Source organism: Talpa europaea (assembly GCF_964194135.1).
Source record: "Talpa europaea genome assembly, chromosome: 6".
NCBI lineage: Eukaryota > Metazoa > Chordata > Mammalia > Eulipotyphla > Talpidae > Talpa > Talpa europaea.
Window position 1 is genome coordinate 77,755,566 of NC_140072.1, and position 23,831 is coordinate 77,779,396.

Here is a 23,831-nt window from a genome sequence, read left to right on the forward strand (position 1 = left end):
TTAAAAAAAAAAATTCTCTTTACAGAACTTATCACTTCTAGTACTTTAAAAATAGATTTGCTGCCAGTGACTTTTTCTGTTATATGATATGAATACCTAGTGCCTAGAAACAAATCAAATTTTGTTGGATTAAATTCTAAATAACAGTTCCTCCCATAAGTTTCCCCCATTTCTCCTTTCCCTGACATCACATCTCATGCTTAGTCATTGGGTCCTCACTTTAGAAAAATTTCCTACAGTAGAAGCCACTAGAGCTCAAACCAAGAGGAAGTGAGCAGGCCTAATGCCCAAGTTCTGCTAGAATTTATCCACCCTTTCTGCCTTAAAGTCCGATGTCACATTATCTACAAACTGGAGGAAGAGCCTGTCACAGTCTCAGTCCTAGATAGGACAGGTTCTTCCTCTTCTGCAAATCAATTATACCTTAGTGAAGGGCAATATATTGGCATATGTCAACTGCCTGTTCTGTAGGTAGCTCACAGGCTTAAAGGGAGATCTTCAAGGTCCAGGACTAGAAAGAGGTCCACATCACCTAGTTGTTCTCTATCCTCATTCAGCTTCCTCTCAGCCTGGCTCTGCCCAGCTTCTTTCTGCAAAAAGGCATTTCCAAGTTGCTGGACAGATGTGGTCTTGCTGTCTCTTGGTTGAGTAGCTCAAAGGGAGCGGCGTCCTTTTTCAAAAGACTTGTATAAAAAGAAACACCTTTATTAGGCCTTCATGTGGATCACATGTCCACTGCTACACCCATTACCACACAGCCATGGGGAAGTGTGACTCATCAGGTTGCTCACATTCCCTGGGTGACCGGAGTGCCCACTACAGTGCTGCTGGGTTTGGGGTGGGGAAGAAATGCATGGCATGCAAAAGAGTATGTACAGAGTATCTACAGAAATGCCCTATGAAGCATGGATTGAATAAGTCATTGAAATTGGAGATTTACCCATTGTATGTATTTTATTTAAAAGATTATATACACACACAAACACACACACATATGCACCACGCATGAGAACTGAAAATCACATAAGGGAAAAACATTCAATTAAATAAGAGTTGGAATATCCTTGCGCTTATTTTGACTTTTTTTTTTTTTTTGGCTTTTGCTCCTAATGTTTTGAGAATTTGACCCAAATCAATATATCTATATCTCTGTGTGTGTGTGTGTGTGTGTGTATATATATATATATATATATATATATATATACATAAAATATGTTTTAAGGAAATCAGTACTTCAGAGGATACCGATCTGTATTGTTACCTGACTGAAAACATTTCTTCTCCAATAAAAACTTTCAATGAATTAAATCAACTTAATTTTTTTAAAGATGTATTTATTTATGCATATAAGAACTGGGGTACAGGCCAGAGATGTGGGGGTGAGAGGATTCACCAGGGACAGAGTGGGGAACAGAACAGGCAGACTGACTGAAATACACTGCTGCGGGGAGAAGCAGGCAAGACAGGAGAGGTCTGCTTCGCCATGTGGGTTTTTCCCTGGCCAGCTGGAGATTGATCTTGTGCTGCAGAGGCTGCGGTGCTTAACCCCTTGCGCCACCAGGGAGGTCCATAAGCATCAACTCTATTGAGAATATAATGGTGTTGCTGATTAAACTGATTTTCAAAAAAAATAAAACAAAACACAAATGTTGTTGCTCTGTTATTATAGTTCAAAATTCCAAATATCGAACTCATTACCCTCTTATGAAATTAGTTCTATAGATCAAGTCCTGCTGGCCCCATGGTGGCCTGTGGTGCAAGCTATCAGTCTCAATGCCTAAACCCCAGTGTCTGTACCAAACCACACAGGAAGATTCGTACAAAATTTTTAATATCTGACAATGAAAAGACTTGGCTGGACCTGGAGTCCAGAGGCTCTGTGTGATCCTGCGGACTCATTTATTCTTCCCTATAAAGCTAGAAACCATGTAAGCTTCCAACTCTCATTGTGTTCATCTATACAATGGAAATTTTTATTGCTAATTCTATGGATTTTGATAATTATGAGTAAGTCTTTAAATTTTCTCTATAAATAACAAGGAACTTTATTGTTTTTAATAGTAAGCAAACTGCTGAAATCTTTCAAGTAACAAAATAGGTGACAAGTACTGTATCATGAACAAATAGTTATAATAAAATGTAATGAACTTTGTCTCAACCGTTCATTTTTAACATAGTCATTTGCCATTTCACATATGTAGAACGTGTTCTCCCAGAAAGGGTTTCCTTCAAGAAAAACTAACATGTCATATGCATATCAGAATACCACTGCATGTCTGCCATAGGACAGGGCACCTAGCAGGCACTTCACAAATGCATGTAGTATTGACTCATAAGAGTGAATCATGAAGGGAGTGAGAATAGGGTTGAAGCAGCTGAGTAGGAGCCTCCGAAAAACACTGGAACTGTTGTTAAATACACCAGTTTTTGCTTTGATAAGTCTGAGAGCAAGTTTAAATGGGATGTTAGAGATTGAAGGTAGACTAGGCTTCCCTTTTGGAATGTCACACTGTATCTCACGCCTTTAGAGATCTGGCCTGATAATGAGTAAGCATAGAGAGCTGGGTAAGATGGGAAGAAAATATCCTTATGCGGGCCAACATGGAAAATTCAGTGGGATGGCCTCCCTTAGAGCCTCCCAGCCTTGACTGGCATGAAGGTCAGACAGGAGAGCTGGACTGGCCCTACCACTCAGGGCTTATCTGAAATAACCATCTGCATCTGGGCTCCTGGAGGCTGCATTTGTTTCCTGTTACTACAAGAACAGGCTTAGTGGCTTAAAACAACACAATTGTCTTACAGTTGTAGAAGTTAAGTCTAAAGTGGGTTAAAATCAAGATTTTGGCAGGCCTATTTCCTTCTGGAAACTCTAGGCCAGAATCCATTTCCTTCTAATTTTTTAGCTGCTAGAGGCTAACCACATTCCTTGTGCCCACATTCTCCACTGCTACTTTCATCATATAGCCCTCTAACTTTGAACCTTTTGTCTCCATGTTAGGGGAAAAAAAAAAAAACAATGATTACATTGTGCACTTAGGGTATTCCAACATTATCTCCCTATCTCAAAATACTGAGAACCACATTTGTTGTTTTTTTTTGCCATGTAAAATAAGAATTTCAATTTCTGTACATTAGAATTTGGACTTTGGGAGTTGGGGGGGAATGTGCTTTACCAGGCCTACAACAGAGGTCTAAGGACTGGAAAACAAAAAGCCCAAAGGGGACAAGAACTGTGGCCTGAGGCTTTGTGATGTGACCCCACCTCTTCTGTATTGTGACCCAGTGAGTCAGGTCTTTCCTGGAGACTCACTCATTAAGCAAATCCCGGAGGGCAAGTCCAGGTGGGAGTAGAGCCGGCCTCTGTCTGTACCCACATGGCACAGCAGACCTCTCCTGTCTCACCCACTGCTCCCCTCAGCAGTGTATTTCAGTCAGTCTGCCTGTTCTGTTCCCCACTCTGTCTCTGATGAATCCTCTCACCCCCGCACCTCTGGCCTACACCCCAGTTCTTGTATGCATAAATAAATAAATCTTTTTTAAAAAAAGTAGTGGCCAACTGCTTTTCCTGTCTTAGGGTAACTTGCTGGGTAGAAATATTTTCCTTAAGAAAGAGGGCAGGAGTTGCTGAAACTATGGCTGCCCCCTTTTCCATCCTCTCTAGAGCCAGCTTTGGAGATAGATGGACATATATACACAGAGAAAAGATAGCAAACCACAGACAAGTCCTGCTTCATCATCATGCTTTCTCCTTCTCTCTAATCACCTCTTTGCTTTCTTTTTTTCCATATACCAGGGGAGAAAATAAAAAGGGGGCTAAGCAGCAACAAAGATTGGAGTAAATAACAAGGAAGCATAAAGAAGAAGGACAATGGAGGAAAAAAAAGAAAGTTCACAGGAGAAGTGAGAAAGCAGTGGATAAATCCTCCTGGACAGTGTCAGCACTCAGCCCCAGCATACAGCTGTCCGGTAGAAGCAGATAAACTGAGCCACAAATGCAAGCTATATGGTATTTTAAATTTTCTAGTAGGAACATTAAAAAGTTTGAAGAAACTCATTATAGTTGATATGCCATTATTATAAAAATTCCATTATATAACATGCCATTATATTTATAATATGCCATTATTATAAACACTTGTGAATGAATTTTTTTCTGACTTTGGAATTTGTGTGTACTTGGAATTAAATGTGTCTTCTGCATTTGCAGCACATCTCACAGGCTCAGCCACAATCCAAGTGCACAAAGTTCACAAGTGGTGGGTTTTGTAGTGGACAGCATAGCTCTAGGGAATTCTACTTCTCTTTTGCTTCATTTTTAGCAAAATTAATTCCTCAGAAAAGGCAATGTGATTGATGAAGGACATGTGTTTAAGCGTCAGAGAAAAAGAAACATGCTTTCTTGTTCTAATTCCCTCCACAGCCTACTGTACAGATGATCTGCCTCCTGTGAAGGAAGAAAATACTTGAATTTAACATTACCCACGGTGAGATTAGCAGAAATGAGAACAGATTCTAAAAGGCATCTTGTACTTCCTGGAAACAGATGCTGCATTAGGTATATTTAGTATGTGGATCTGCTTATTTTGTTGTCTTGTTAAATGTAATGTTAATGTTATTGTTAATACCTCCTGTGAGTTTCAATACTTGATACTGGTTATGCCACTTTTATGTTAACTAAAGATGAGAAAAAAAAAAAAACTACGTTGCTACAACAATGGATTCTCATAGAAGCAAGCAACAGAATAAATAGGAAGGCTTTTTTTTTCACACTGCTACGTTAATATTTGCTATGTGGTGCCTTGCTTTGCCTCATCTTATTTGCCCTATTTTTTACTGTTTAGAGGCATGAAATCCTGATTGTGATGTGGCTGTCTTTTTATCAAAGGAACATAAAAACAGAGCATCAGGCAGTCACCCAGAAATTCCTCGCAGTGCAGCCACTCTCTAAAGCAAGCAATGGTGCTAGCAATTATCTGAAAGTAAGATCAATGTGGACAGCAAAACCAGGTCATTCATCCTTTGCTTCCCCAAACTTCTCTTTCCACTATTGAACCAGAATCACCAGTGAAGTGCACAAAATCTTAATTTCACGTATTTCTGTTGACCGTGTTGGCATAACACAGGTTGGCCCGCGTCCTCTTTTTTCTCTCCTGACACTTCTCAGCATCAAAATTGGAAGATCATTTGTATGTGTTAGGGACAGTACAAGATTTGATTTTAAATAATATAAAATTTACCAAGAATAGTTATTAATTGCTTGCATATGTAACAAAATGCCCAATGGTACCTATGTTCTTATTCCAGAGCTGCAGTTAAGGTTCCAGATCTAGGACAAAAGCTGCACTGTCTTTCATGGACTGGTCAGTGAAACAGCAATCGTAGCAACCACCTTACAATATGATAAAAAACAGAGGGGGGGGAAAATTGTATTATAGGGGTATACAAAGCTAATAGAAAAGCAATGAAGACTTTTTGTGGGGTCAGGAAAGATGTGCCTTGGGTAGAGTTAACTAGAAAAAGTGGAGACTAGCAACAATTTACTTGTATTCTTGTTGAGCTTCCTAAACTACCAACAAGCCTGCTGCCCTATGCATGGACCCTAATGAGAACAAAGGGAACAGGGCTGCTGTGTGATTACTTTGAGCATGGAACACAACTCCAGGTACTTTGTTTGCATTGAAGATGTTCATTATTGCTCTCTTGCTTCCTTGCTGTGGGGAAGAAGGGACTTACTCTGTGTCCTCAGAAGTTTGGGGATATTCTTGACCAAACTGAATATGTGAAAAGGGAACCCATCAATGCTAGATACACACAAAGGAGCACAGAAGTTGGATAGTAACTTGAAGCCATCCTGGTTGTTGATTCAAGTGAAGGACTATCCAGCTAGGATAAGCATTGAAAGTATATATACCATGGAATATTACTCAGCATTCAAAAAAGATAAACACATGCAATTTGCAGCAACATGGATGGAGCTGGAAGGGATCATGCTCAGCGAAATAAGCCAAAAAGAAAAAGAAAAATACCGGATGGTCTCACTCATAGCAGGAATCTAGAGAACTTAAATAAGGGACCAGGAAAATGAATATAAGAAAGTGAAAATCAAAATCAACAGAAAACTATGAACCAGAGATACTTTTTGGGGGGTGGGGGGCGGGAGGGGAAGGATTGGGGTCAGAATGGGGTGTTTGCAATTGTATGGGGGAATATAAAAATAAAATTTATTATTAAAAAAAAAAAGACCAGAATGAAATACCATGTCACACCTGTGAGAATGGCATGTATCGAAGAGACTAGAAACAATATGTGCTGGGGAGGATGTAGAGAAAAGGAGCCCTCCTACACTGCAGGTGAGAATTCAGACTGGTCCACCCCTTATGGACAGCAATATAGAGGTGTCTCAAAACATTGAAAAATGGATCTACCATACAAACCATTAATTCCACTTGTAGGCATTTACATGAAAAAATTTGAAAACACTAATTCAAAAGGAAGCTTGCTCTCCCAAGGGTGTTGCAGTACTGTTTACTATAGCCAAATTATGGAAACAACCTAAGTGCCCCAAACAGATGAATGAATCAAGAAGATGTGATGTATATTCAGAATGGGATATTATTCAGCGATCAGAAATATAAGCTCATGCCATTTGTGGCAATATGGATGGAGCTGGAAAGGATAATGCTAAGTGAAATAAGTCAAAAGGAGAAAGATACCAGATTGTGTCACTAATGTGTTGACTGTAGAGTAATTAAACTAAGAGTCAGATAAAAACAGATTTAAAAAATATTTTCCATTTTTTGCAGGTAAATATTAAATGAAGCATTACTATTATGGTAAATGTTAGACTGTTTTTCAAAATGGTGATCCTATTTTACAATCCAACCAATAATAGATGACTTTAAATTGTTTTTTATTCAAGTCAACACTTGTTATTGTTAATTTAATTTTATTCTGTTTTACTCATGTCTAACTGTCTCATTGTGAATTTCCATGATGAGTAAAGATATTGAGAGTTTTTCCAGTATGGGGAATATAACCAAAATGAAAATGCATACATTGTGCAAAAATTAAAAATGATGTAAGAATTATATAAAATGAAATATATAAAAAAATAAAATAAAATCTGTCTTTAAAAAAAAAAAAGAAAGTAAATGCAAGTGTTGGAGTTGGAAGGAATCATGCTGGCCCCTCTGGAGAGGGTTTTCAAGAGTGGATAAAGCTAAGAGTTTGAACATAACTCTGGGGAAACCCTGTATACTATTTATGTGTAAGTCATATAAGGCCATAATTTCTCAATCATCCTTCTCAATACCAACCACTGGGCACTGATTCTGGGGGTGAATAAGTTAAGACATGTATCATTTCTCCAGAGAAATGACATGAAATATATGCATATAATTATATCACATCCTTACAGCTATATCTAGACTAGTGTTTGATCAAACAACTGGGCACCATCCCTAGTCAAGTTGACCCACAAATTAACCATCACAAGAGGTAAATTTTTTTTTTATAGCAGCATGTTTTATTTATTTATTTGTTTGTTTGTTTTTGTTTATACATGCACTGGGTACAGTCAGAAGCGCGGGAGGGTGAGAGAATTCACCAGAGCCAGAGCAGGGAGCAGAGCAGGCAGAAGGACCGAAGTACACTGCTGAGGGGAGCAGCGGGAGGCAGGAGAGGTCCGCGAGCCATGTGGGACCCTCCTCCGGTGGCCGGGGAGCAGCCAGGAATCGAACCAGCGCCGCAGAGGCCGTGGGCAGATTCACAGCCCAGCGCTCAACGGCTGCGCCACCGGGGAGGCCCACAAGAGGTAAATATTGAGAAAAATTATATTCACAGAACAAAATGCTGAGACTCCTTAATAAATTGGTTACACAACTTAAATGAGAAGTGGGATAAAGAGAAGATTGACAGAGGTTCTAAGTGTTGCCTCCCATAAGCAAATTCCTTTTAGTGTTTTATAGGTAATGTGGTTTGTATGTTTAGCTAGCTAGCTAGCTAGCTAGATAGATAGATAGATAGATAGACAGACTAAAATAGTTACAGCCTATGGCTGTTTTGTTTAGAAACCAGGCAAATCTATGTAGTTCCATAAAGGGTCTGGATGTTCTGGGTTCTTTGAATTCCACTGATACATATTTGGATATAGGGTGGATTACTATAAGTGGGATACTACGGGTCATTGCAAATCCCAACCATTGATGATAGTTGGGAAAGAATAACTAGGGAAAGAACACAATCTCTATTTGAATCCAAATTATGTAGGATTTTAATTATGTCTTTTATAAATATAAAAAATATTGAAACAATAAGCCTTTTTTTAAGATTTATTTATTAATACAAGAACAGGGGTATAGGCCAGATGCATGGGAAGGTGAGAGGATTCACCAGAGACAGAGCGGGGAATAGAACAGGCAGACTGACGAAATACACTGCTGAGGGGAGCAGAGGGTGAGATAGGAGAGGTCTGCTTTGCCATGTAGGATTCTTGTAGGCCAGCCGGGATCGAACCTGTGCTGCAAAAGCTGCAGACAGCTTTCACAGTGTGGTGCTCAACCACCTGTGCCACCAGAGAGGTCCAATAAGCCTTTTATTGTAATGTGAATTCTTGGATTTGCATGACCAGGGAGAATTTATGAGTGTGTGTGTGTGTGCATACACTTGAAAAAGAGGATTTCACCATATGTTAGGCTAGATGATCCCACAAACAGGGAGCCATGTTGCCTTATGAATTTGAGTTATGGACTTTTCTATGACCACTTTGTTTCCACACACTTTTAATGGCTTCCTGACATATGTTGCCTATCTGTATCACTGTCATTTTCACCATGTCTAACTGAGGTCTTTTCATTTTGTGTGATAATAATCTGATTAGAGTTTTTGGTGACTATTGACTAAAGATAGTTCACAAAGCCTCCCTAATTCTGTAGATCCCAGAGGCTACAAGATTCAGAGAACAAGATTAAATATATACCTTAAAGTTATTAACCATATAAAAGAATGCCTATTTCACCTCTCCAATCCAGATAGCATCCAACAGAGAGGTATTAATCTGATCTTTGTTTCCTCATATATTTTTACCAAATCATCTTATCACCCTTCACTTAAAAAACTATTCTGAAACTCTTATTATAGATCCTTAAATCAACAGAAACAAGAATATTTAAAGCTATGATAAACAAGAACATTTAAAGCTAAGATAAAGCAGACTATTAGAATTAATTCAGTCAATTAAAATATTATATCAGCAAATATATTTCATGTTTAAAAACAAATATTTGATAGCTTATTACCAGCAACAATATCTGACTCACTTTTATTGGATATTTTTCAAAGCAGGCTTTGTATATCTAAAGAAAAGCCCAAATGGGAATTAATCACAAATATCTACTGAGTACCAGTTAACGGCCTAGCTTTACTCTTGACCCCTGAGGAAAGCTTGGGGGGCTGGGGAGAGGCATACAAGAAAACAAAAGAAAGGGATAACACAAATATCTCAATCTTGATTTAATGAACTCACTATGCCAACACATTTGTAATATGATAAACCAGGAGATATAAATCATATTTTCTCTAGGGGTCTAGAAAGGGAGATTAACAAAAGATAGCATGAGCAGGAAAGATTTCATGAAAGAGACGAAATTTAAGTTGGGCTATAAGGGATACTGCAGAAGCAAAGACTTTCATAGGCATGAAAGAGAAGCTCTAGGCTTTCAACAAAGAGGAAAGGATCACATTTATGAAGGTCAAAAAGAGGGAACAAAGATGATAGGTTTATAGTCAAAGAAAAGGCAGACTGTTTAAGATTGAAGCTTCCTGTTAGATAGGAGTAGGAATCAGAGTTGATAGATGGTATGAAAGATAAAATGTAATGGACAATTAAAGAGAAGATTGTATTCCAATTATTGCAATAAGGATAGGGTAGCATTCATTAATGAAGTAAATTTCAAAGAAGACAGGAAAATATGTGCCCAGTTTTACAAAAATTAGAGACACTGAGAAAAGTTAGAAATAAATGGGTCTTATCTCAGAATATGTAAGGAAAGGTTAAACTTTTGCTGTTACCCAGAATGCAAAAGAATGTATTGTTTTCTTATCTGGTCTGTTTCAGAGAGCACAGGGCTCAGGTAAAATTCAAGACTGTGGATTGTTAAGGTGCTTTGTATAATAGAGGTACTCACAGGCAGATAGAAAGGTTACAGTGGAAATGAGGCTAACAGAGCCACAAAGGCTGCATGAGGAAGGTAGTATAAGAAGTAAATGCACCCTTCCTCCACTGTATTTGTTTATGATATGTAGCACAGTGTGGATTTGGCAGACTGATCACATAGAAGGTTCTTAGAAAAATCCAGAGTGAGTGCAGAGGACTGGATAGTAGTAATAAAATAAAACTTGATAGGATGAGTGAGATTATGTGCAGACATGGAAGGGGAGGTTGGATATAGCTGAGACCTAGGTACAAGATGAGAAAAGGGAGTGGTAAGTAAGCAAAGTGTTTGGAAAAGGAGAAAACAGGGTAATTTGCTTTAGGAAATAACCCAAATGCTATAAAAGGAATCAACTGAGCAAGAATATAGTTCAACAGAATTTTCACAATCTGCTTTGAGAATTTGTTGCTATTTAATCTCTCATAAGAAAATTATTGGCAATTAATCATTTGCTCATGTCATCAAAAATTAGTATTAAGGGCCTCCCCTGGTGGCGCAGGTGGTTGAGCGCAGCGCTATGAAGCTGTCCGCAGCCTCTGCAGTGTTGGTTTGATCCTGGCTGGCAGGCCAGGGTCCCACATCCCGCAGCAGACCTCTCCTATCATGCCCGCTGCTCCCCTCAGCAGTGTATTTCCTCAATCTGCCTGTTCTGTTCCCCGCTCTGTTTCTGGTGAATCCTCTCACCCTCCCACACATCTGACCTGTACACTGATTCCTGTATAAATAAATAAATAAATACCCCCCCCCGATTTATTTATTTATTTGTTTATTTATTTATACATTTATACAAGCACTGGATACAGTCAGCTTCACAGCCCAGTGCTCAACCGCTGCACCACCAGGGGAGGCCCAATAAATAAATCTTAAAAAAAAAATTAGTAGGGCCTCTCAGGTGGCACAGTGTTTGAGTGCTGGGCTGTGAAGCTGCCCTCAGGCCCTGCAGCGCCTGTTCAATCCCGGGCAGACACCAGACCTCTCCTGCTGGGACCACTTCTCCTCTCAGCAGTGTACTTTGTCAGTCTGCCTATTCTGCTCCCCACTCTGGCTCTGGTGAATTCTCTCACCCTCCTGCACTTCTGACTATACCCAATACTTGTATAAACAAACAAACAAAAAAATAAATAAATCTTTAAAAAATTAGTATTAAAAAACTGATCCATGCAAATGCTGAAGACTAAGGGATTTTGGCATTGTGAGTCACAATGTAGAGGTGATGTTTTGAAAGGTTCAGCTGGCTTGGAATAAGGGTGTGGACTTGTGTCTTGCTCACATATAGTGTGATCTTGGGTAAACCACTTAGCCCTGTCACTGAGCTTCTATGCATAGGAAAGAGGGGGTAATTTCTCTTCTGTCATTAGAAGAAATAACTTGCTGTGATTTGCACAATACAATGTGAAAGTTTATATAGCCCATAAATGTACTCTGTAAACAAAGATTTATTTTACTTTATTCACTTTATAGTTATCGGCAGAAATTTAGGACAGTTTATAAGTATACAAGAGAATCAAATGAAAACCATATGTAATAATCATGGTAGCTTCTAATTTGTAAACAATATGTGCTGGTCACTGTGCAATAACTTTATGTACTTTATTCTCACAAAAAGCCTAAGAAGTTGGTGCTGTTTTTACTATAATTTTCCAGAAAAGGAAAGTAAGGCTTAGAGAGGAAATGAAAAGATCATTTGGTGAAGCCAGAATATAAATCCATAGCTTTCCTACTCTAAAATTTGAGTTAACTCAATTAAATAGAAAAATCAAAGTTAGGTGGGAATTAAATGAAAATAGGGTTAGGTGTTAGATATTCAAATTTTCATAATATAGAATCCAGCACATGTGCTATTGGCACAAATCATACTATGAATATTACACAGAGAACATATAATTTAAAATGTCAAGATAAATATCAAATCAGATACTCCAGAAGAGTAGACTTTTTCAAGTAACAACACTAGGAAAAAAAAAATCTTCAGAGAATCCTCACCACATGTAATGTAACATACATTTCCATAATACCTTTAACATAGACAAAATAATGACTAGGAAAAGTAGCTTTATTATCATTGCATATGCAATAGGGTGATAAAATTAGTTTGTCTTCATTTGTTTTATATTGGTGATTCTGTTCTAACTATTACTATTTGCAGATGAATTGATAATGTTCTTTAAAAAAAAAACTATAATGATATCACTAAAAGCTATCAGAATCTATAAGTCAGTAGAATAGAGTGGCAGGCTACATATCACTATAGAGAAAGCAGCTGCATTCCTATATGCAAACAATGAACTTGAAGAAATCAAGAAAGCAATATAATGAATGTAATTTACATTTACATTCAAATTCAAATTCAGTATAATGAATTTAATTTAATGTATTCTGACGATTGCATGCAAAAGAATAAAATACCTAGGAATAAATTTAACAGAGGAGGTGAAAGGCCTGTACATAAAAAGTATTGAGACACTGATAAAAGAAATTAGAAGTAGACACAAAGAACTTGAATGATATTCTTTGTTCATGAACTGGACTAATTAACATTGTGAAAACATAATCTGACCCAAAGCAATATAAAGATTCAATGTAATCTCAACATTTCAATTGTATTCTTCAAAGAAGTAGAACAAGCATTACTGAAGTTCAGATGAAACAGCAAAAGACCCCAAATAATAAAAGTAATTCAGAAAAACAAGTTAACACACTCCAAATCTTCAAATTATACTACAAAGCTATAGTAGTAAAAGCCATATGGTAGTAGACTAAAAATAGACACAGATGAATGGGATAGAATTGAGAGACCAGAAATAAACCCACATACTTACCTCGACAGCTAATTCACAACAAACTAACCAAGAATATAAAATGGAAAAAAAGAAGATCTTTTCAATAAATGGTGTTGGGAAAACTGGACAGTCACTTGTGAAAGAATGAAACTAGAACATTCATGACTTACAAAAATGAATGGGGGCTACATTAAACAAACAATAACAGCAACAAAAACTCTGTACAGCAAAAGAAACAAAAAAAATGAAAAGATGTCCCACTGAATGGAAGAAAATATTTGTGCATTATACATCCAACAAGGGCCTAATAACTAAGATGTACAAAGAACTCACTCAACTAAGAGAAGAAAACAATCTTGTCAAAAACTGGACAAAGAAAACAATCCAGTCAAAAACTGGACAAAGAGCTAAATAGGCACTTCTTTAATGGAGACAAACAAATGGCCAATACACATGAAAAATGCTCAACATCTCTTATCAGGGAAATGCAAACCAAAACCACAATGAGATACCAACTCACACCTATGAGAATAGCTCAAGTAAAAGAGACCAGAAACACCATGTGTTGGAGAGACTATGGAGAAACAAGAACCCTTCCCATGTGTTGGTGGGACTGTAGACTAGTTTAGTCCCTTTGGAAAACGTATGTATATTTCTCAAAATATTAAAAGTAGGTCTACCATTTTAATGCAGCTATTCCTAATTTGAAGAGATATTTGTGGTCATATGTTCATCACACCTAAATACCCAAGACCAGATGAACAGATTAAGATGTGGGATACTACTCAGCTATTTTAGAAAAGATGAAATCTTGTTGTTTGCAACCACATGGACAGAAATGGAAGGCAGTAAGTAAAACAAAATAAATCAGAGGGAGAGAGAGATACAGGATGATTTCATTCATATGTAGAATATAGAAAACAAATCAAAGGAAACAGCCAAACTAAGCCAAAACTCTAGAATTCTGACTCTTGAAGTACAAGATAGGGAGAGGACATAATAGACAATGTGAGAGAGGGGAACAATGGGCTGTGGTGGAGGACTACAGATACCTTGGTGGTGACGCAGTATGGGAACATGCATTTGAAGAGGTGATCCTATAACTCTGAATCATGTACAGTGTTGTGAATCAAGATAAACTCAATTAAAAAATACATTAAAAATACCTTTAGTGGTAAAAGGGCATTAGAGGAAAAACTAGCAATATCTGAATAAAGCCCATAGTTCAGTTTTAAAAAAAATAGATGAGAGTTGCCAAAGCTAGAGTACACACACTCCACCAGAGTGAATTCTCTCCCAGATCAATGGTATAAATGGTTGTCAGTATTAAAAAAAAAGAATTTGTGAAGACCTGTTACAGTGTTGTTAAGTCTCTCCCCCACCTCTGTGGAAAAGTTGGGTTGCTGGTATGTCTCCTCCTTGAACTTCAGTCTAATGAGAAGTTAGTTTTTAGTATCAAAATGCACATACTCTTTAACTGCCCTTTGTTCTGGTTTTTGACCCCTGGGAATTTGATCTGGAGCCTGGGGAGAGGGATTACTTCTGCTCCACTTCATGAAGGTAAAGTTGAAATGGAGAAATTACTGAACAGCAATGAGAGTGAGCAAGGGTCAGAATGTAACCATCCACCTCAGGGGTGGTAGCCTGTGAACCAAGGTCCCAGAGTCACCAGAAATTAAAGATGGAGAAGAGTACTGGCATCCAACCAGAGGTGTTACTGACTCATGACCTTCCATCTATCCAATGCCAAAAGTTTAACAGGAGAAGATTGTCATTTGTGGTCAGGAGAACCTCACAAAAAAGAACACAAAAGCCTGTCCAGAGGAATTTTTGAACTAGCAATGTGACAAGGGCAAAGAGATGCTTTTCCATCTGGGGTAACACATATTTACCACTATTGCAAAGCCTGATGATTAGATGTCAAGTTTACCTTTCCAACTTACACATTTCTACATGTTCCTTTCAAGTATAGGTTTAATCAATCAACAAGAATTTAATGAGTGCCAACTAATAGGCTAGATTCCCTGAGACATTTTAAGAAAATGAGTACTTTTCAGTTCCAAATGGAGAAAATGAAAGATTCAGAAAGTGATTGTGTGGTTTACCCAATGCATTGAAGGATCAGGACTAAAATCTATACCCTGTTCTTTAGTTCAAGACTCCTCTAGACCTGTGTGATAGTTTTCTACTACATATAAGCTCAAGACATAAAGCATCTTTTTCATCACCAAGTCAGGTTCATTATTGGAGGTAGTTTATTATGAAAGTTGAGGAAATTTTTTTTCTCAAAGAAAGACATTCAAAGAACTTACATGGAAACCCCAAACAGTGCCTACTTGTCCAGGTTGTAAGATGACCGAAGGAACTAAGGATCCTTCCCTGGATTGTTACTGTTTGAATCGGGAGTCTATTTTCCTTTACAGTGTAGAATCATGTTCTTGATTACTTATTCACTAACCTAAATGAGCCATCCTCGTTATTTTGACCTCTCTGATCTCTGGTAATTGAATTGTTTGACTGGTCTATCTCCATTAAGTTTTGCCTTACAGCAGAATCTTCACAAGGGTGAAATGGGAAATGAGAGCTCTTAAAAACACTTTAACACTCATTTATTTTGTCTCTCAGTTTAAGTCTCCTATTCCATTTGCTGAGTTGGAACAGCCTGCGATTTATGGAAGGTCCTTGGCTCTCTATTATCCAGAGCAATGGCCAGGAGCCTTGATGAAGCTCATTGTTAAATCTTTCACTTTGGGGTAAGTGAGCTCTTGTGCATGCACCATGTGCCTGCTATTCTAGGAACTCGCTCAGTCCCATTCTCACCTAACTTGCAGACTTATCTGGACTATGAATATTCTGTCCACCTACTGATTCTCTCTTCTATTTTTTGCTGCTTATTGGAAACGAAGGCTGTCATTAGTCAGTGATCCTCTTTGTTTCTGGCCTATGTAATTCACAGTCAATTGAGGTTGTTATGAGGTGGGTATTCACCACTGCCAAGTGCTATCCACACCAGCTGGGACTTAATCTTCTATGCTACTGTCCTTTCTCAGAAACTGCACACGTTGCCTTCTCTTTTTCAGATGAAAGTGATGGAGCTGAATCATTACAAACAGTTCAGATGAGGCTCAGCAGTCTCACTGTGGACAAACCTCTGTTGGCTGACTAGTGGGTGTTGGACAGGAAGAATTTCATGTAGCTCAGCCTACGGAGAGAGAAGCTCTCTCAGTGATGTTTGGTCATACAAAGGCTATGTTAGACATGGCATTTGTATGGCACTTTTAACTTTTCCACAAAAAAAGTAATTATATTATCATATGTTAACAGAGTTCTCAAGAGACAAAAAAAGTAAAAACCACTGAGATTGGGAGAGTAAGATGACAGGTGCATGACTCAGCTAAGTTCACAATTTTAAAGGTAGAGTTGAAAAGAGTTCTCTAGCTACATGATCTAGCTGTGTTAACCAGCATATTTCTGTCTTCTGCTGCAACTACAAGAAGCAAACACTAGATTTTCATTTTTTGTCCAGAAATATAGGAAACATCAAAATGGTTGTCACTTGTCTTTTCCTAGATTTTAGTGACAAATATGACATATTTCATTAGTTACAACAGTGTGTGTACATTCTCTGATTTATAGGACAATGGAAAATGTGTGTGCATTCAGCAAGTTTTACCTATTAAATAACAAAAGCCTAGGAATTCAACTTGCTGGTTTCTGCTACAAATTCTGAGAAGAGCCTGGGGTCTATGCTGTGTTTCCTTGTCTTTATCTCTATTTAGCATTCCTGATTACCCTTTAGTTTTGATTTGCACTCTTTCAGGACTTCGAAACAGCACCCATGGCATCCTCCCTGCTTCCTTCTCTACCTAAGGTCTTTATCGAAATATCTTTGGCCAAGACACTGACATTTTATAGTAAATGATTACTATGTCCAATGAGAGAACTATATTCTGAGACTTTGGTGACCTAGACTTGGGGGTTCATTCCCAAGTTGTATCTATTGATTTACCACAAGATAGTCTAACACAGCTTAGATGCATCTAATTTTTCTATTTGTTAAAAGAATTATGACATAAAATATCTGTTTCTATGATTTAACTAAGGACTCACTGAGGATTAATGTTTAGTATATTTTTGGTTTCTCAATCCCATGATGAGTGAACTGATTTTCTCTAATTGACCTTTTCTGTAATTATTTTACATCTGACTCCCCTGGGTCTTTTTTGATGTGGATTTGACCTAGCTTGGTATAAACAAAAACACATGGTCATTTGACTTTGTGCTTTTTCTAAATTATGTTTGGAAATTTACATCTGTATCTTTTTATTAATTAGTTATCAGAATAATGACAAGTAAACCAGCTATTTATCACACATTTAAAGATGAATAGAAATTAAGACAAATTAAAATGTAGAGCATACTTAAGAATACTCTGGTAACTTTTTGATTAATTTTTCACTGTTCTTATCAATGACACCTAAATTTAACTTCAGTCTTCTCTATGCTGATTTAAGAACACTTACATTTCTCAAATGATTAAAAATAAATGCTCATTGAAGTTACTGTTTGCTTGCTGCAGTTTTGCTAGCAACACCCCCATCTTTATTTGTTAATATTATCAGATAGAAAACATTCAGTTCCTCTTCAACACCTCCAATTAATTCAAGATAGCTACTTCCCACTTTGCCTACTATGCATATAATTCTGAATTCATCAAGAAAGTTTCTTCTGACTTACCCAGCTCCCAGCTTCAGTGGACTTTCTATCTTGTGAACAGCCAATGCACAAACACCACAGAGCTACAAAGACAAAGATCATGGTTGTATACAAAAATGAAATTCCAGGGGGCCTCCCCGGTGGCACAGCGGTTGAGCACTGGGTTGCAAAGCTGTCCACAGCCTTTGCAGCGCCAGTTCGATTCCCGTTAGATCCCCACTCAATCCCCGGCCACTGGGTGAGGGTCCCACATGGGGTGCTGACCTCTCCTGCCGCCCGCTGCTCCCCTCAGCAGTGTACTTCATCAGTCTGCCTGCTCTGCTCTCCTCACTGACTCTGGTGAATTCTCTCACCCTCCCACGCTTCTGACTGTACCCAGTGCTTGTATAAATAAATAAATAAATCTTTAAAAAAAATAAAATGAAATTCCACTGGGATAACGTTTTCCCAGTATAACTTCTCTGTGCTCTGGAAACCAAAGTTTTTTTGTTGTTGTTGTTGCTGTTTTGTTTTTTTATTTCACCTGAATTAAATTATTTTATCTGCATTCAAGAATCAGCTGGTGGGCTGACAAAAACCAAAATTAAACTGATATTAAACAGTGAGCTCTGATTGAGAACCATGATGCAACATTGCAAATAATGAGTTATCTATGTCAAATGCAGGAGTTTTGGAGGAATCTTTCAGAAACTCCACTTTATTTCCTAATCTTACACCTTGATTCTAATCCACTACTAAAAATTTTCAAATTTTCTTGAACAGGTAAGATTATATTTTAAACATCAAAATAGGATTACTAAGAAATATTCAAAGTACACTATTTGAAAAATTGAACTGAGTGTTGTTTCAAGCTACAAATATCTTGCCCATAACTACATAACTATCTGAAAACTTTTTTCAGATATGTGAATTGAACTTTTAGTGGTCAACTTAATATAGTATACAGAGATATTTAGGTTTAATGGTGCACACCTGAAACACATGTAATGTTGTAGTGAAATGTGTTTTTAATCCAAAAAATCTCAAAAAAATTGAAAAATAAATGTTACTGTAATCAAATCTTTAAGGATGAATAACCAAGATATAAATAACTTAAAAAAATGACTTCTAACTAGTGTTTAGTGATAATGATGCTTCTTTTCTCCTCCTCTAAAACAAGTATCTGGAGATCATAGAATGCTAGTAGTTATATTAGCTTAATATGTACATTTGGATTGAATATCTCTTGAATCCAAAATGAAGTATTTTACATGGGTTAAAATTTAGCATCGTCTTTACATTGCTCTTGAGAGGAATATCTAACAGTTAATCAGAGAGACACTATACCCAGGGAGACCTGTGACTTGTCATGGAATTAGAACACAGCTTAGATATCAAAAACCAACTTACACCACCACAGAGGAGAAGCAGAGGAGACTCAAACTTCATTGCATAGGAAGGGGGTGAAAAGTAACACCAGCATGCTGCTGTCTGGGCCTGGAGACATTGACAAAGAAGCTGTCAACTCTACCAGAGGCTTGGGATAGGGGAGAGTGAAACAGTGTGGAGGAACACAACTTTAAATGAGGGGTGGGTGCTCCACACAGGCTGGGGCTCCTGGTAAGAAGACAATCCCTGCACTGCATTCCTTTCTCCCATCTGTAGATATTCTAATTTCTGGAACCTCAGAGAAGGGTGATATGTAGGGTATCACAAACATGAGTCAGTTAGCACCCTTTCCTCACTCATTTTCAGAGGGACTGGACCCCCCTGAATTCACTCCCCAACCCAGCTGATTTTTGCAGCTAGTTAAAAACAGGCCTTAGTAATGTAAAAGCTAGCAACGAGAAGAAATAGAAATAAATAAAGCCACAGCTCCACCTGTGAGAAAACAAAAGTAGTTCAACTCTGTAAGTTGCTGCTACAGATACTAACAAATAGGAAAATTTAAAGCAACAAATGGGAACACAAAAATGAAAACTCATGGTGCCTTGAGACCTGGCATCATAAGGAGAGAGTAACTCTCCAGAATCTAACCACAGAAGTTTGGATGATTCTATTTCCCTATCAGGCAGTTCAAATTTGCAACCATAAAGAAAATCAAAGACGGGCAAGTCAAAGCGATGGAAGATAATGCATAAAAACTAATCGAATAGGTACAACAAAATTTTGAAAAATCTCAGACATGAATGTTAATCAGGAAGAAATAGAAAACTTGAACAGACTAATTACAAGGAAATAAAACAGCCATCAAGTCTCCCAGAAAACAAAATGGCCAGGTGGTTTCACTAGTGAGTTCATTAGTTCAAAGAGGATATACCTATCCTCAAACTCTTCCAAAAAATTGGAGAGAATACTCCCAAACACATTTTATGAGGCCAGCATTACTGATACTAATATTACTTTTTTTGTTTACCAGAAGGCATTTTTTTTATTTTTTTCTCTTTTTTTATTTTAACATTTATCATTTTTTTACATTTTTTTTAAAGATTTATTTATTTATTTATACAAGCACTGGGTCCAGTCAGAAGCGCAGGAGGGTGAGAGAATTCACCAGAGCCAGAGCGGGGAACAGAACAGGCAGACTAACGAAATACACTGCTGAGGGGAGCAGCGGGAGGCAGGAGAGGTCTGCACGCCAAGTGGGACCCTCTCCCGGCAGCCAGGGATTGAACCGGCGGGCAGCTTTGCAGCCCAGCACTCAATCACTGTGCCACCAGGGGAGGCCCATTTTTTTTTTTACATTTTTTAGACAATATTTTCTTCCCCTCACCCCCTCAGATTGAGTTCCCCAGAATTTCCTTCCCCAAGGCACCCATGCATCATTACCACAGTCCCCTGTGCTCGTCACTGCCTCCCTCTCACTCCTCTCCCTCCTTCTCCCCCTGCAGTATGTCTCTGGTTTATAATTGTCTGTTTTTTCTTTGTTGTGTTTTGTACTCTTATTATTATTTTTTTACACTGATGTCTTATTTGGTTCCCCTATATTCCTGCTACAAGTGAAACCGTCCGATATTTTTCTTTTTCCTTCTGGCTTATTTCATTAACCATAATTCCTTCTAGCTCCTTCTATGTTGCTGCAAATGGCATGAGTTTATCTTTTTTGATTGATGAATAATATTGCATTGTGTATATATACCACGTCTTCTTGATCTAATCATCTATTTTGGGGCATTTGGGTTGTTTCCAGGTTTTACCTATTGTAAATAGTGCTGCAATAAACATAGGTGTGCAGGTGCTCTTTTGAATCAGTTTTCGTGTCCTTTGGGTAGATCCCTAGTAGTGGAATTGCCAGATCGTATGGTAGCTCCATTTTTAGTAGACTGAGGAACCTCCACACAGCTTTCCACAGTGGTTGGACCAGTTTGCTCTCCCACCAGCAATGTAGGAGAGTTCCTTTTTCACCGCATCCTCGCCAACATTTGTTGTTGCTTGTTTTTTGATATGTGCCATTCTTACTGGTGTAAGGTGGTATCTCAGTGTGGTTTTGATTTGCATTTCCCTGATTATAAGGGATGTTGAACTTTTTTTCATATGTCTGTTGGCCATTTGCGTTTCTTCTTTGGAGAAATGTCTTTTGTGTTCTTCTGCCCATTTCTTTTTTTTTTCTTTCCCCCAGGGGTTATAGGCATAAACCTCTTTATTTTTTTAATTTTAATATTCCCCATACAATTGCAGCCCTCTTATTTTGACCCCAACCCCTCCGGTCCCGCCCTCCACCCCCATAAAGTGTCTCTGGTTCATAGTTTTGTTTGTTGATTTTGATTTTTACTTTATTATAGTTATTCTTTTTCCTGGTCTCTTATTTAAGTTTTCTAGATTCCTGCTATGAGTGAGACCATCCCTTATATTTCTTTTTCTTTCTGGCTTATTTCGCTGAGCATGATCCCTTCCAGCTCCATCCATGTTGCTGCAAATCTGCCCATTTCTTGACTGGATTGTTTATTTTGTTTTTGTTGAGCCTGTGTGTTCTTTGTATATTTTTGTGATCAGTCCCTTATCAGTTGAATGGAGTGCAAAGAATTTTTCCCAATCAGTGGGGTGTCTCTCTGTTTTGGTTAATGTCTCTTTTGCTGTACAGAAGCTTTTCAGTTTGATGTAATCCCAGGTGTTTATCTTTGCCTTCACTATCACTGCTTTGGGTGATGAGTCTTTAAAGATGTTTCTCAGATGTATGTCTTATAGTGTTTTACCTATATTTTCTTCTATATATTTTACGGTTTCAGGTCTTATGTCCAGTTCTTTTATCCATTTTGAGTTGATTTTTGTGCACAGTGAGAGGTAGTGGTCTAGTTTCATTTTTTTGCATGTGGAGGTCAAGTTTTCCCAGCACCATTTATTGAACAAATTGTCCATATTCCACTGCATATTCTTTGCTCCTTTGTCAAAGATTAGTTGTTCATATAAGTGTGGCTTTATTTCTGGGCTGTCTATCGAGTCCATTGGTCTGTGTGTCTGTTTTTGTTCCAATACCAAACTGATACTAATATTAAAAGCAGACAAGGACACCTGCGGTAGGGATGAGCAAAGTTACAGAGTCCTATCTCTAATGAACATAAACGCAAACATCCCCAATAAAAAATTAGCAAACCAAATTCAACAATACTTTAAAATAACTATACATCATCACTAAATGGGTCTATTCCAGGGATACAAGGATGATTCAACATCAGCAAACTGATTAATGTAACTGACCACATCAACAAAAGGAAAGATAAAAGCCACATGATCATATCAAGAGATGCAGAGAAAGCATTTTACAAGATTAAACATCCATTTATGATAAATAGCCTCAAAAACATGGGGAGAGAATAAATATACTGCAACACAGTGAAGGCCATCTTTGATAAGCCACCACTATGATCATACTCAATGGTTAAAAAACAAAAAAACAAAAACAAACACCTGAGAACATTTCCTCTAAGATCACAGTGAAGGCAAACTTGTCCACTCTCACAACTACTATTCAACATGGTATTAGAAGCCTATCTAGAGCAATTCAGAAAGAGAACAACATAAAAGAAATTCAAATTGCAAAGATGTTAAACTGTTATTTTTTCAAAGTTTAGTTAAACATTTGTGAGTATCACATTAGCATATCCAAGACTGAAAGAGAACTTAAGTATTTTAACATCTTCAGAGTGTTCCCATAGTGCTAGTGCACGAACCATTTATCCTTTGCTGCTTACTCATCTTTCTAATTCATTTTTATTTTTCCCCACCACCATCCTTATAGACATCCACTTCTTTTTAAGTATTTTACATTATCAAATTGCCTGCTATGTAAATGCCCATTACTTGTTTTTATTCTGACTTGTTTTGCTTCACATAGTTCTTTCAAACTCCCTCCACTTTGTTGAAATGGTTGTATTTAACCTTTTGTCATGGATGAAGAGTATTCCAAATTGTGGATATACCACAGCTTCTTGATCCAATCATGTATTAGTGGCCATTTCCATATCTGAGCTATTGTATCTGAGCTTCCATATCTGCTTCCATATCTGAGCTATTGTAAATTATGCTGCTATTAACATTGCAGAACATAATTTTTTTTTGCATTGATGGTTTCATATTTTTGGACAGATATCCAGGAGTGGGATTGCTGGGTCTTATAGTATTTTCATTTTATGTTTTTTAAAGGTTAATCCAGATTTCTTTCTATAATGGTTGCATCAGTTTATATTTCTACCCAACAGTGTAATAGGGTTGTTCTTTCTCTCCAGCCCTTGTTTTGGAGATCTTTTTAGTATGTGCCTTTCTCATGGATGTGTGATAGTATATCATTGTGATTTAAACCTGCATCTCTCTTATTGGAAGCAATGACAAACATTTTTTCATATGTCTCCTGGATATCCTCTTTAGCCAGTTTTTCATATCTGCTGCTCATTTGTTTTTTGGTGTTTTTTTTTTTTTTTTGGTGTATTTGCTACGTGACTTTTTTTCATATATTTTGGATATTAACCTCATCTATTATATACTGTGTGGATGAATATTTACTCCGATTCAATAAGATGTCTTTTTAATCTCCTTAAATATAGAAGTTTTTCAATTTGAGGTGATCCCAACTGTTTGTTTTTTTTTTATATTCCCCTTGTTATTATTGTCAAACACTAAAAATATCATGTATCACCAATGTTTTCTCCTA